Raw genomic sequence first — 13,727 nt, 5'->3', positions numbered from 1 at the left:
TCAACTCAGGTAGCTGACTGTGTGTGGGACATACACAAGGGTTTTTTAGACTAGGCGGCTCAACATCCACTCCAGATAATAATTGTAGAAAACACAGAAGTAGCAGTGCTATGGTCAGTAGCGCATAAATACCCAGATCATGCAATACTAGTTGGATGCGATTTTAACCTACCGAGTGTAGACTGGGATGGCTACAGATACATTGCAGGGAGTACAGACAGACAGACGGACATGCCTCCCTCATGTGAGGGTATTAAAAACCTAATGGTAAACCGCCAAAGTGTTCCTAACAAAGTGCCACAGTTTGAAGCACTCATGAAGAGTGGTGAATCTTAAATAATACTAGGTACAGAATGCTGGCAGAAACCTGAAACTGATACACAGTGATATTTTTGGGAACATTTAAATGCATATCAAACAGATAGGCTAATGGAAAATGGAGGTCGAGTTGAAATGAAATGTCGTGTGGCTAGGGTCTCCAGTCGGGTAGGCTGGTCACCTGGTGCAATTTTTTTGAGTTGACGCCACTTCAGGGACTTGTGCGTCAATGGGGATGAGATGATGATAATGATAATGATGAAGATGAAGACCATGCAACACCCAGTCCCTAAGTGGAGAAAATCTCTGACCCAACTGGGAATCGAACCCAGGCCCCTTAGCATGGTATTCCGTTGCACTCAGCTGTCAGGGCGAACTACTCACCAGTTAATATGCAGCAAGGGATGTCAGACGGCATTTTACTGGTAAACTGTCGAAGTATTCATAATAAAGTTCCCAAATTTACTGCCCTACAGGAAAATTCTCATGCTCAAATTATTCTTGGAACCGACAGCTGGCTGAAACCAAAGGGGAAAGCTCTGAGATATTAGTGAATCATGGAATGTATATTGGAAAGAAAGATTTGAGGCCATTTGAGGGAGGAATGTTCATTGCAGTTGACAACAGTACTGTCTCTGTTAAGGTCGAAGTTGAGTGTGACAGTGAAGTTATCTTGTCACATACAACGCATGTAGATGAAATCAAGTTAATTGTTGGATGTTTTTACTGGCCACCCAATTCCGCTCTGACAGTTCTAGAATCATTCACTGCAGGGGGTACACACAGACAGACATCCGAAATACTTCTAAACACGTTTTCTGAAAATTGTCTTGTGCAGCAAGTTCGGCAGCCCACACACAATTAAAATATTTTAGACCTTGAAGCTACAAATAGGCCAGAACTTACTGATACTGTCGGTGTAGAAATGGGGATTAGCGATCATGATGCCATTAAAGCAATTACAATTACAAAGGTTAATAAAACAGACAAGAATGCTCCGAGAGTATTTCTGCTAGACAGAGGAAAAAAATAGTTGTTAGCACCTCACTTAGACAGTGAATTTCCATCATTTAGTTCCAGTAAGATGGATATAGTGGAATTATGGGCAATGTTTAAGCAGACTGTAAATAGTGCTCTGGAGAGTTGTGTGTCTAGTAAGTGGATAAAGGATGGAGAAGATCCGTCATGGTTTAATAACGAAATTCGGGAGATGCTGAGGAAGCAAAGGCTTTTGCACTCTCAGTTAAAAAGAGGATGCACAAATGATGACAAGCAAAGGTTAGTAGACATTCGTGCACCTGTGAAAAGATCTATGTGCAAAACATACAACTACCACCATCACACCTTAGAAAAAGGTCAGGTGGATAACACAAGAAAATTCTGGTCCTATATAAAATTGCTGAGCAGATCTAAGGCCCCCATTTAATCCCTTGCTAAACGGTCTGGTGTGGCAGTTGAAGATAGCAAAAGGAAAGCCGAAGCTTTAAATTTCACGTTCAAGAAACCATTCACACAGGAGAATGGTGCAAACATACCCTCATTTGACCATACGACAGACTTCCGTATGGATAACATAGTAATGAGCATCCCTGACATAGAGATACAACTGAAAGATTTGAAAGCAAGTAAATCACCAGGTCCAGATAGAATCCCAATTCAGTTTTGCAATGAGTACTCTAAGGCATTGGCCCCTTACCTAGCCTGCATTTATCATGAATCTCTCACCCAGCAGAAAGTCTCAAATGACTGGTAAAAAGTGCAGGCAACTACAGTATATAAGAAGTAAACGAATGGGTCTGCTATGTTACAGACCAATATCCCTAACCTTGCTTAGCTGCAGAATCCTTAAATATATTCTCAGTTTGAATACAATAAACTTTCTTGAGACAGAGAAGCTTATGCCCATGAATCAGCATGGTTTTAAAAAGCATCACTCATGGAAAACTCAGTTTTTCCTTTTCTCACTTGATATACTATGAACTATGGATGAAGGGCAACTGCCAGATTCCATATTTCTAGATTTGTGGAAAGCATTTGGCACAGTACCCCACTGCAGACTATTAACAAAGGTACAAGCATATGTAGTAAGTTGATAAATACGTGATCGGTGTGAAGACTTCTTAAGTGATAGAACCAAGTATGTTGTCCTTGAGGGTGAGTGTTTATCAGAGACAAGGGTATCATCAGGAGTGCCCCAGGGAAGTGTGATAGGACTGCTGTTGTTCTCTATACACATAAATGATTTGGTGAATAAGGTGGGCAGCAATCTGCAGTTCTTTGCTGATGATGCTGTGGTGTAGGAAAGGTGTTGAAATTGAGTGACTGTAGGAAGATACAACACAACTTAGATAAAATTCTGGTTTGTATGATGAATGGCAGCTAGCTCTACATGTGGAAAAATGTACATTAATGTGAACGAATAAGAAGACCAAATCTGTGAAGTTCGGATACAGTACTACTAGTGTCCCGTTTGACACAATCAAGTCATTTAAATATCTGGGCGTAATGCTGCAAAGCAGTATGAAATAGAATGAGCATATGAGAACTGTTGTAGGGAAGGCAAATGGTCAACTTTGCTTTATTGAGAGAATTTTAGGAAAAAGTGGTTCACCTGTAAAGGAGACTGCATACAGGATGCTGGTGGAGCCTATTCTTGAGTACCGCTCAAGTGTTTGGGAACTGTACTACATCGGATTGAAGGAAGACATCAAAGCAATTGAGAGGCGGGCTCCTAGATTTGATTCCAGGAGGTTCAAACAACATGTATGTGTTACGGAGGCACTTTGGGAACGCAAAATGCCCTGGAGGGCAAATTCAAATTTATTTTCTGCTCATAACACACAATTTTACACACACAGGCAATGTCAATAAATGGCAATTACAGCATCATTTGAGCACACACAGAAGTTTTATCTATTATTATTTAATTCATACAGTAGGACAGTTATTCACTCTGCAGCGAACAGTTGGTTTTATTCATAATTTAGTGCCAGACCTATATCTAGGACAGGGTTGTTACTTACATTATTATTTATATTGGTCAGGACTTTATGGATAAACCACTGTTTAAGTTTCTATTTAAAAGTATCTGCAGTTATCATCTTAACATCATTTGGTAGAAAATTATAACCAATAGTTCCTTTTACATGCTAGATTTTGACTTCTAATATTAACCTTCTGTGAACCATATGTAAATCTGTTTTATGTCTCATATCAGGGTTGTGAATTCGCATGTTGCTTTTACAAACTTTAGTATCGTATTCCGCTACTATAGTGGTTTGTAGCTTACAAATGGCATAAACTGTGAGATTATTAAAGCAAGTAAAAAGGCTTTAACAAGATGTTCCTTGTTTAACTTTTTACTACAGTCTTCAAGGTTCTTTAGTGGATTATAATAAAAGGATGCAAACATGTGGAAGTCGTGTCAGTCCACGGAGCATGAATGGGTAACCGAAGTGTTTCAGGTGACAGCTCATGATAAGTGGGAAGTCCAAGTTTGCGCCCCAGTCTGATACAAATTTTCGTAAGTCTGTACCTAATTCAGCTAACGTGAAAGAATTCACAGACGGAGAATCAAGTTGGAAATCTTTAGTAATTAAGTTACCGCAGTATTCTCTGTATTATATATAGACCTTTTCCTGATGTGTGATTAACCTGCTGCTTCCATGATTCCAAGAAATCTGGTCATCTATGTATAAGCTCAAAAAATTACATACCAAACAGGTCTTTAACAAAATCATGGCATTTACAATATTTTGTCTGTTTTGATGACATTTGTACTTTCTATGTTAACTTTCAAGTTCTCTATTTCAAAATGAGCTCTTGACTTTTCAACAAAGAACTGGATTTCTTCAATAAGGCGGGGATTACCGCCTGCTCAAAAGACAACGCGTGTGCCACTGGCATACATAGTGGTCAGATGACTACATTTCTTGTATTCTAATCAGGACTACCCAGAAACAATCAAAAATGGTTCAAATGGCTCTGAGCACTATGGGACTCAACTGCTGTGGTCATTAGTCCCCTAGAACTTAGAACTACTTAAACCTAACTAACCTAAGGACATCACACACATCCATGCCCGAGGCAGGATTCGAACCTGCGACCGCAGCAGTCGCACGGGTCCGGACTGCGCGCCTAGAACCGCGAGACCACTGCGGCCGGCCCAGAAACAATCCATTAATTCTGTATTAAGTAAGTGTTCTTTTCTCTTTTCTGGGATTTTGTGGTAATATTTTATGAGACTGATACTGCAATTAATAATTTAGTCATAGCACATCAGCACTTACGACAAAGATACACTATACAGATGGTCAGTTTGCACAAACAATAATCTTCTAAGATGCAAATCATTATCAGAATAAATACTGAGTTATGTACAGTATCAAAGAACCCTAACATGAAAATGAAATAATGGTTCGCTCTGCCAAAAATGCAAGGAATGCGTAATTTTACCATGTACACCAGTGAATGACATAGAATTTCCAGACACAGTTACGCAATTCTCATCTATCGTCTAATACTTAACACTGATAAACATAATAAACAGAAGTCTTCTGCCTAATATACAACAAGCAGAACTAGTCCTTTTTGCAGATGACACTAGTAATGATAAAATGCCAAGTATACATACAGAAACAGAAGAAATGGTAAACAACATTCTTAAAAGCATCATTGACTGCTTTTCTACAATTGATCTCATCCTCAATTTTAAAAAGACACATCATATTGAGTTCTGGCCATCACGGTATACTACACCAATGAAAAGTAACACATGGTGAAGAAATAATAAACAGGATGGAAACTTCAGAATTCTTTGGTGTCCATACTGATGAGAATTTAAACTGGAAAAAGCACATTTTGGAACTCCTACAACAACTAGTTCAGCCATATTTGCACTTTGAATCATTGCAAATCCTGGAAAGAGACAAACCAGCAAGCTGACATAATTTTCCTTCAATAAATTTCAAAAAATTAGAAAAGGGAAATGGATAAGATGAAGTTAGATATAGTGGGAGTTAGTGAAGTTTGTTGGCAAGAGCAACAGAATTTCTGATGATGTGAATAGAGGGTTATAAATACAAAACTGAAGAGAGTTAATGCAGAAGTAGGTTTAATAATGATTAAGAAAATTGGAATGTGAAGAGCCTAGTGAATGCCTAATCGTAGCCAGTTTAGACATGAAAAGTCCACATCTACCACAGTAGTACAAGTCTGAATGTCAACTAGCTTCACAGATGATGAAGAGATTGAAGAAATGTATGATGAGATAAAAGTGTTAAGGGAGACAAAAATTTAATTGTGATGGTTGACTTAGATACAATATTAGGCAAAGGAAAAATATTAGGTGAATATGGAACAGGGCATAGGAATGAATGAGGAATCAGCCTGGTAGAATTTTGCACTGAGCATAATTTAATAACTGCTAATCCTTGGTTTAAGAAAGCTGTGTACGTCGAAGAGACCTGGAGACACTTCTGTTGTGACTCGCCAACCTTTCAAAGTGCCGCCGCGCAGTTACGCGTGTCCTCTACATGCGGCGCTGTCTGCCAGCCATGCATCAGCAGCCTCACCTAAGCGGCCAGCCAGCCAGCAGCCGCTAGACTTGGACTCAGTTATGATTTGACTGTTAAAGTGTACACACGTCATACTCTGTTTACTTGATCTGTGACTTTCTTGTATTGCATCTTCATTGAAATATATTTGTTCAACTTGAAGTTATAAAAATTGGCGACGAGGTAGTGAAATTTATTTTCCTTCGTTGACCCACATGTTTCCATGGCTACTTTAGAGCAACTATTGCAAGGTCTCATAGAACAGCAAACGCTTCTCACAACTGCGATTCGTGATTTCGTCGCGGCATCAAATGCGGGGCTGATTTCGTTGCGGCATCAAATGCGGGGCATCTCTCGTCGTTGTCTCTACTACTTTTCCTCCTTACGACGAGTTGGCAGAATACTGGTCTGATTATGAAAAATGTCTTCGACAGCACTTCTTGGCATTTCATGTCGCGGATGAACAAACATGTAAGTCTCTGTTCCTTTCATGGATTTCACCTCGAATGTATCAGTTGTTGTCGCAATTGGCTCCTTTGAAAGATACTGCGTCTTTGTCCTTTGCTGAAATGTGCTCACTTCTGTCCGTCTATTTTCAAAAGCAAACGCATGTGGTAGCCTCTCGTGTTGCCTTTTATCATTGTCAAAAACAACTGAATCAATCCTATCACACTTGGGATGCTGAACTTCACGGCCTCAGTAGAAAGTGTCAATATGTTACTGAAGTTCACAAAAAATCATACACCGAATCCATGGTACGGGATGCTATTATCCGATCAGAGCCCGACAAAGAAGTTAGGCAACGTGCCCTTCGGTTGGCAAATCTGACTCTAGATGAAGTCCTATCCATCGCTCAGTCTTTTGAAATTTATCGCGCCGCTGGAGCGCAAATAGAGGCATGTGGCGACGTCGGGGAAATACAACCTCTGTGCGATATTGACGAAGCGTGTGGCGTGTCCCCAGCGGCCGACGTGGCCGCAGTACCCTCCCAAGTGCAGCCTCGGCCTAACCGTAAACAACCCTCTAAGAAACTGCAGCAAAACCCACAGCAACTTCCTTCAAGTCCGTGGTGTTTTACGAAACATTCATGAGAAGATTGTCCACAACGTTGGGCCGTGTGTGACAAATGCAAAAAAAAAGGGTCATGTGTCATGTGGAAATCCGACCGCATACATGATGTCCATGAACATGACACTGATTCTGATTCTGTGTTGTCTGTCAATTGTACTTCTTCCCTTTCAGGGATATTATTCCTCACTGTCCAAATACTTGGTCGAGATGTTCGCATGCAGGTGGATACTGGTTCTGCTGCCACTATCATCAATTCTCAGACGTATCTTCAGTTGGGTTCTCCAACCCTGTCACTTGTCACTAGGCAGCTACGGACTTACAATAAACAGAAGATTTCTCTCTTGATGCTGAGGTATCTTACAAATCTGTCGTTCGCACTGTTCGCATATTTGTGGTCAACCATAGTAACGCGGAGAATCTTTTTGGTTTCGATTCCTTTTGCATTTTTGAGTTCTCCATAGATGACTCTGTCAATATCGTCTCTGATGCTATTCCTTATGCTCAATTGGATTCCTTGTCGACGACATTTTCGTCCCCTTTTCTCCTGGGTTAGGCTGTGCAAATGACTTTGAAGCTCATATCACGCTCAAACCCATTGCTTGGCCTAAGTTTTTTCAGGCTCGGCAAACTCCTGTGGCTCTTCGTGGTCAGGTCAAACGGGAGCTGGATCGTCTCACCGCTTCAGGGGTCTTGCCTTCCTGTCACTTCCAGTGAGTGGTCCTTTCCTGTCATTGTCGTTGCTAAGCCAAATGGTGATATTCGTCTCTGTGTCGATTTCAAAGCCACCATAAATGCTCAATGCCTTATCGACACTTACCCTATACCTCGACCTGAAGAACTGTTCACTAAACTTGCTGGAGGCCAGTATTTTTCTAAACTTGACCTGTCAGAAGCTTATCATCAACTTCCTCTCGACACTGCTTCCCGGCAGTTTCTGGTCCTTAACACACCTTTCGGCTTCTATCAATACCAACGATTGCCATCCGGGGTTGCCAGCGCCCTTGCTCTCTTTCAGCCATTCTTGGAACAATTATTGCTCACTGTCCCTGGATGTATAAATTACCAGGATGACATTGTTGTCACTGGCTTCACCACTGAAGAACATCTTCAAAATCTCCGCACACTTTCTCATATCTTACAGACTGCCGGTCTTAAGTGTAATCTTCAGAAATCAAAATTTTTTCAAGCACCTATCACGTACTTGGTGTTTCAACTCTCCCGGGATGGTATTCGTCCGCTTCGGCAAACTGTCGCTACGAGCGATGCCCTTCCTCACCCTACATCTGTTAAGGAACTGCAGGCCTTCTTGGGGAAAATAGCATACTATCAAAAGTTTTTACCGTCTGCTGCTTCGGTGGCTCAGCCGTTGCATCGCCTGTTGCATAAAAACGTGCCTTTTCACTGGTCTGCGTCATGCGATGGAGCTTTCCAGAAATTGAAGACTATGCTGAAACAGGCCTCATGCCTGGCTACTTATCGACCTGGCCAACATCTTGTTCTTGCCACAGACGCCTCTCAATACGGGGTTGGTGCAGTCCTTGCACACCGTTTTTCTGACGGTTCTGAACAACCGAGCTTATTTGGCAGCCCCGTCTGTGATTTGACTAGTGATACATGTGTCGTGAAATTGTGCATTGCTTTTTCTTGTGTTTCTGTAAATATACGAACCTTGATAAAAGTGCCTTCTCGTAATAAGTAGGAGTTTTCGGTGCGTGGTCCGTCACTATAGCCATAAAAACCCACAAACCCATTACTTATGCCTCCAAAATGCTCACGGATGCCCAACAAAAGTATTCTCAAATTGAAAATAAGCTTTGGCCATAATTTATGCTCTTCATAAGTTTGGTGTTTTTCTCTATGGATCCAAATTTCATTTTGTTATGGACCACAAACCACTTGTTTCCTTCTTTCATCCATCAACGTCACTTCCCGACAAGGCTGCACACCACCTTCAGCACTGGGCTCTTTACTTGTCTCATTTCAATTATGAGATTCATTTTTGGCCGACAGCTCAACATGCGAATGCTGATGCACTGTCTCACCTTCCCAGGGGTCCTGATCTGGCATTCGATAGGGACGAACTTTTGTGTTTCCACCTGGATGTTGCCTAGCAGCGGGTTGTGGACAGGTTCCCCATCACCGGGGACCGGCTGGTGGCTGCCACGAGTTCTGACCCTACCCTCTCCCAGGTTTTATGCTGTATTCAGAAGGGTTGGCCAGATCGTCTGTCTGATAATACTTCTGATCCGTTGTGGAACTACTACACTTTGCCTCACAGCTAGGGATGGTGTTATCCTCCTTTCCACCGAAAATGCATCGCCGCATGTTGTGGTACCTGCGTTTTTGCATGCTTTGGTCTTGCGCCTCCTTCACCAAAGACAGACGTTTTGGAACCAAATATTAAACTGTAGGACCCCAACCACAATTTACTGGTAATTAACTGTAGATTAATAATGAAGAAATTGCAAAAAGATAGGAAATTAAGGGAAAGGGGCTTGGAAATGTTGAAAGAACCACAGGTTGCTTAGTGTTTCAGAGGGAGCATTAGGTAACAGTTCACTAGAACAGGGAAAAGGAATATAGTAGAAGACGAATGGGAAGTTTTAAGAGAGGATATAGTGAAGGCAGCAGAGTATCAAATTGATAAAAGACAAGGCCTAGTAGAAATCTTTGGGGTAACACAGTACATATTGAACTTAACTGATGAAAAGAGAAAATATAAAAATGCAGCAAATGAAGCAGGCGAAAGGGAATACAAATATCTAAAAAATGAGATTGACAGACAAAGTGCAAAATTTCTTAACAGGAGTGGCTAGGGGGCAAATTTAAGAGTTTAGAATCATATTTCTTTGGAGGAAAGATAGAAACTGCCTACAGAAAGTTAAAGAGGCCATTGGAAAAAAGAGAAGAAGCTGTATCAACATCAAAAGCTCAGATGGAAACCAGTACTAAGTAAAGAAAGGAAAGCATAAGGTGGAAGGAGTATATAAAAGGCCTGCACAAGGGAGATGAACTTGAAGACAATGTTATGGAAATGGAAAAGGATGTAGATGAAAATGAAATGGGAGATATGAGAAGAACAAGACAGAGCACTGAAAGACACGGCCTCAGGAGTAGACGACATTCTGTCAGAAGTACTGATAGCCCTGGGAGAGCCAGCCATGACAAAACTCTTCCATATGGTGTGCAAGAGGCATGAGACAAGGGAAACACCCTCAGACTCAAAGAATAAAATAATTATTCCAATTCTAAAGAAAGCAATTGCTGACAGATGAACCTGAACTATCTGTTTAATAAATCATGGGAGCAAAATACTAACACAAATTATTTACAGAAGAATAGAAAAATTGGTAGAAATCAACCTCAGGAAGATCTGTTTGAATTTCAGTAAAATGTAATAAAACACAAGGCAATACTGACCCTGTGCTTACCTTAGACGATAGGTTAAGGAAAGGTAAACCTATGCTTCTGGCATTTTTAGCCTTACAGAAAGTTTTTGACAATGTTGACTGCAATACTCTATGAAATTCTGAAGACAGCTGGGGTGAAATAGAGAGACAGAAAGGCTATTTACAACTTGTACAGAAACCACAAAGCGGTCATAAGAGTTGAGGGCCATGAAAGGGAAGCAGTGGTTGGGAGGAGAGTGAGACACCGTAATCACCTATTCCTAATGTTATTCAATCTGCACACTGAGCAAGATGTAAAGCAAACCAAAGAAAAATTTAGAGTAGGAATTACAGTTCAGGGAGAAGAAATAAAAGCCTTGAGATTTGCTAATGACATTGGCATTCTGTTAGAAACAGCAAAGGACATAGAAGAGCAGGTGAATGGAATGGTCAATGTGTTGAAAGGAGGACATAAGATGAACATCAACACAAGCAAAACAAGGCTAATGGAATGTAGCCAATTCAATCAGGCGATTTTCAGGGAATTAGATTAGGAAATGAGACACTTAAAACAGTGGACGAGTTTTGCTATTTGGGCAGCAAAATAACTGATGATGGCTGAACGTAGGGAATATACGATGTAGACTGGAAAGGGCAAGACAAGCATTTCTGAAGAAGAGAAATTTGCTAACATCAAATATAGATTTAAGTGTTAGGAAGTCTTTTCTGAAATTATCTATCTACAGTGTAGCAATGTAAGGATGTGAACATGGATGATCAACGGTTCAGAAAAGAAGAGAATAGAAGCTTTTGAAATGCGGTGCTACAGCAGAATGCTGAATATTAGGAGGGTAGATCACATAACTAATGAGGAAGTACTGATTGGAACTGGGGAGAAACGAAATTTGTGGCGCAGCCTGACTAGAAGAAGGGATCGGTTGATGGGACACATTCTGAGGAAACTCCAATTTAGTATTGGACGGTAAAAATCATAGAGGGATACCAAGAGGCAAATACAGTAACTAGATTCAAAAGGATATAGGTTGCAGTAGTTAATCAGAGATGATGAGTCTTGCACAGGATAGAGTAGCATGAACAGCTGCATGAAACAGTCTTCAGGCTGAAGACCACAACAAAAATGTCATATGGAATATGACATCTTTAAGAAAGTCTTCATAACTCAAAAACATGCTGTACAAGTAATATGTGGCGGTCACTCACGATTAATCTTGTAGATATCTGTTTAAGGAGTTGGGCATTTTGACTACTGCTTCACAGTATATTATGTCCTCACGAAGTTTGTTACAAATAAAACACTGCAGTTAAAAAGGAACAATAATGTTTACATAATTACAATATCAGAATGACTAAAAAATATTTGTTTAGGATACAGTTATATTTAGAAATTAATTTTTGCTGTGAATGTAAAATGACTCGTTACACTTCATTATGATTTACTGTGCAAAATGATCTATAAAATATCAAACTAAATAATTAATCTATCAATGAAAACAATCAATTTTTGAAAGTATAGTGTAACTAGATAGATAAAAAATCTACTCACCAAGCGGCAGCATGAGAAGACACATATAAAAATGAAGGAAATTTGCAAGCCTTCACAGTCTGTGGCTCCTCCTGGTAGAAGGGTTGAAGAAAACTGATTGGCGACTACACCATACTAGATTTGAAAATCGTCTGATGCAACCTTCACCTTCAACCATTATGCCAGAAGGAGCCACTGGCACAGAAAGCTTGCAAATATCTTTAATATTTACATATGTGTGCCCTGCTGCCACTTGGTGGGAAGATTTGCTGAACTTCTGTTTTCATTTAGGAGTCTATGGAGAACTAGTATAATGACAGACCACAGTAAAAGTTACATGGAGCAGTTTCCCCCCCCCCCCTTTGTGTTTTTTGCAGTTTATATACAATGTAATACACTTCAAAATACTCACATAGACATGTCCATTACCTAATACATGTTTTCTGAATTCACCTTGCAGTTTTAGTATGTATGGTGAAAAGTGCATTAAATATGGCATGCTATAGGTCATTCTGTTGTCACAACCAGTATTTGGCTTTCACATTCACTGGCTTCACCAGCTCAAACAAGTTTTAACCTTTCTATCATGTAAGTGGAACTCAGGCTACACTACAAATAATTTTCACAACAAAGATTTCAGGGCATGGAGGGGGCGGGGGGGGGGGCCTGTCCCATCTACTGTATTTCCTCTGATATAAATGAGCAAAAACCTCTACACCATATGTGGGTAAACAATGTTTACAACAGTGATGAAAGCACGGGAGTGTATGCCACTTAACACACTATGTAATATTCTGTTCCACAAAGTTAATATTAACCACAGTAAATAAATAAATAAGAACAATCTGGTATGCAATCACAGAGTGTGACAAAACATTGCGAGCTACACTTCATGGTCACCGCCTGGTCACTGGAGAGCAACTCTGTTGGTTGCACAACAAAAGAGATGATGACAACATTACAGATGTAATCTCAGCCATTTTCTGATCATTACGGGATACAATTTTATTTATATATAACTGAAAAAAGTATTAAACAGGCAGTGGGCATCGTGCAAACACTTCCAACGGATTGGAATATTTCGGGATTATCAGTAATATTAAGATATAACTAAATATTCCGAACCTTGAGGCTACTAAGAAAATTCTTCCGTAAAAATGTTATACGTTAAGTTCTAACAACTACATACGATTACTTGAAGTAAAATCACAATATGGTCCGCATCTGATGCTGGTATTCATGTTGAATTACATCGCAAAATGAAGAGCCACAATAAAAATAACAGAAACACAATGGAAATATTGCACGTAATATTGTATATATCTTACTTTTCACAATATTTATCTTCCGTCAGTCATTAACATGTGCTTACATTATGAGGATACATTCTCCTCCAAAAAGCAATATTGCCATTTTTAAAATACAATTTCCACTTATTTCATATTTATGGAAAATGATAATAACAATTAAAATATTTACCTCAGGTCAGACTCGAACAACTTTCACAAACTATCCATCACAATCACATACAAATACAAACGCCATTACTATCGAGGACTGACTTGGTATATCGCCAGAGATGGCTATCCTTAATTACAATATACATTTCACACAAATTTGATCGTTCCTAAAGTTTTTGTTTGTCAAACCTATTTCTTCAATTTTATGTAATACATTACGTTAATTAAAATATAATCAATCTATTCCCAAATTTATTCCAATTTGTTAAAACAGGCAACTCATCCCAAATCCAAGTTTTAGTTCCGCAAACCATGGCAGATGGTATGAAGTGATAAAAACAGATTCAAATAAAAAATACAACCTGTCTTAAGGAGATAAATACTGACAATT

At 39.8% G+C, this 13,727-nt stretch overlaps 1 protein-coding gene across 4 annotated transcripts in view; it reads right to left on the bottom strand.

The window, feature by feature from the left end:
- The window catches only part of LOC126277997 (uncharacterized), a 277,984-nt gene extending 264,513 nt beyond the window's left edge, over positions 1–13,471 (bottom strand). Inside the window, exon 1 of one of the 4 annotated variants that reach the window (XM_049977675.1) lies at positions 13,356–13,471. The gene's annotated coding sequence lies outside the window, so the exon portion shown is untranslated. Of the gene's footprint in view, positions 1–12,288; positions 12,800–13,355 lie in introns of those variants that run through there. The other 3 variants (XM_049977678.1, XM_049977677.1, XM_049977676.1) reach the window with 3 other exon arrangements.
- Between the last annotated feature and the right edge of the window lie 256 nt (positions 13,472–13,727).

The sequence above is a fragment of the Schistocerca gregaria genome, chromosome 6 (assembly GCF_023897955.1).
Source record: "Schistocerca gregaria isolate iqSchGreg1 chromosome 6, iqSchGreg1.2, whole genome shotgun sequence".
Classification (NCBI taxonomy): domain Eukaryota; kingdom Metazoa; phylum Arthropoda; class Insecta; order Orthoptera; family Acrididae; genus Schistocerca; species Schistocerca gregaria.
This window is presented reverse-complemented; position numbering and strand designations above follow the sequence as displayed.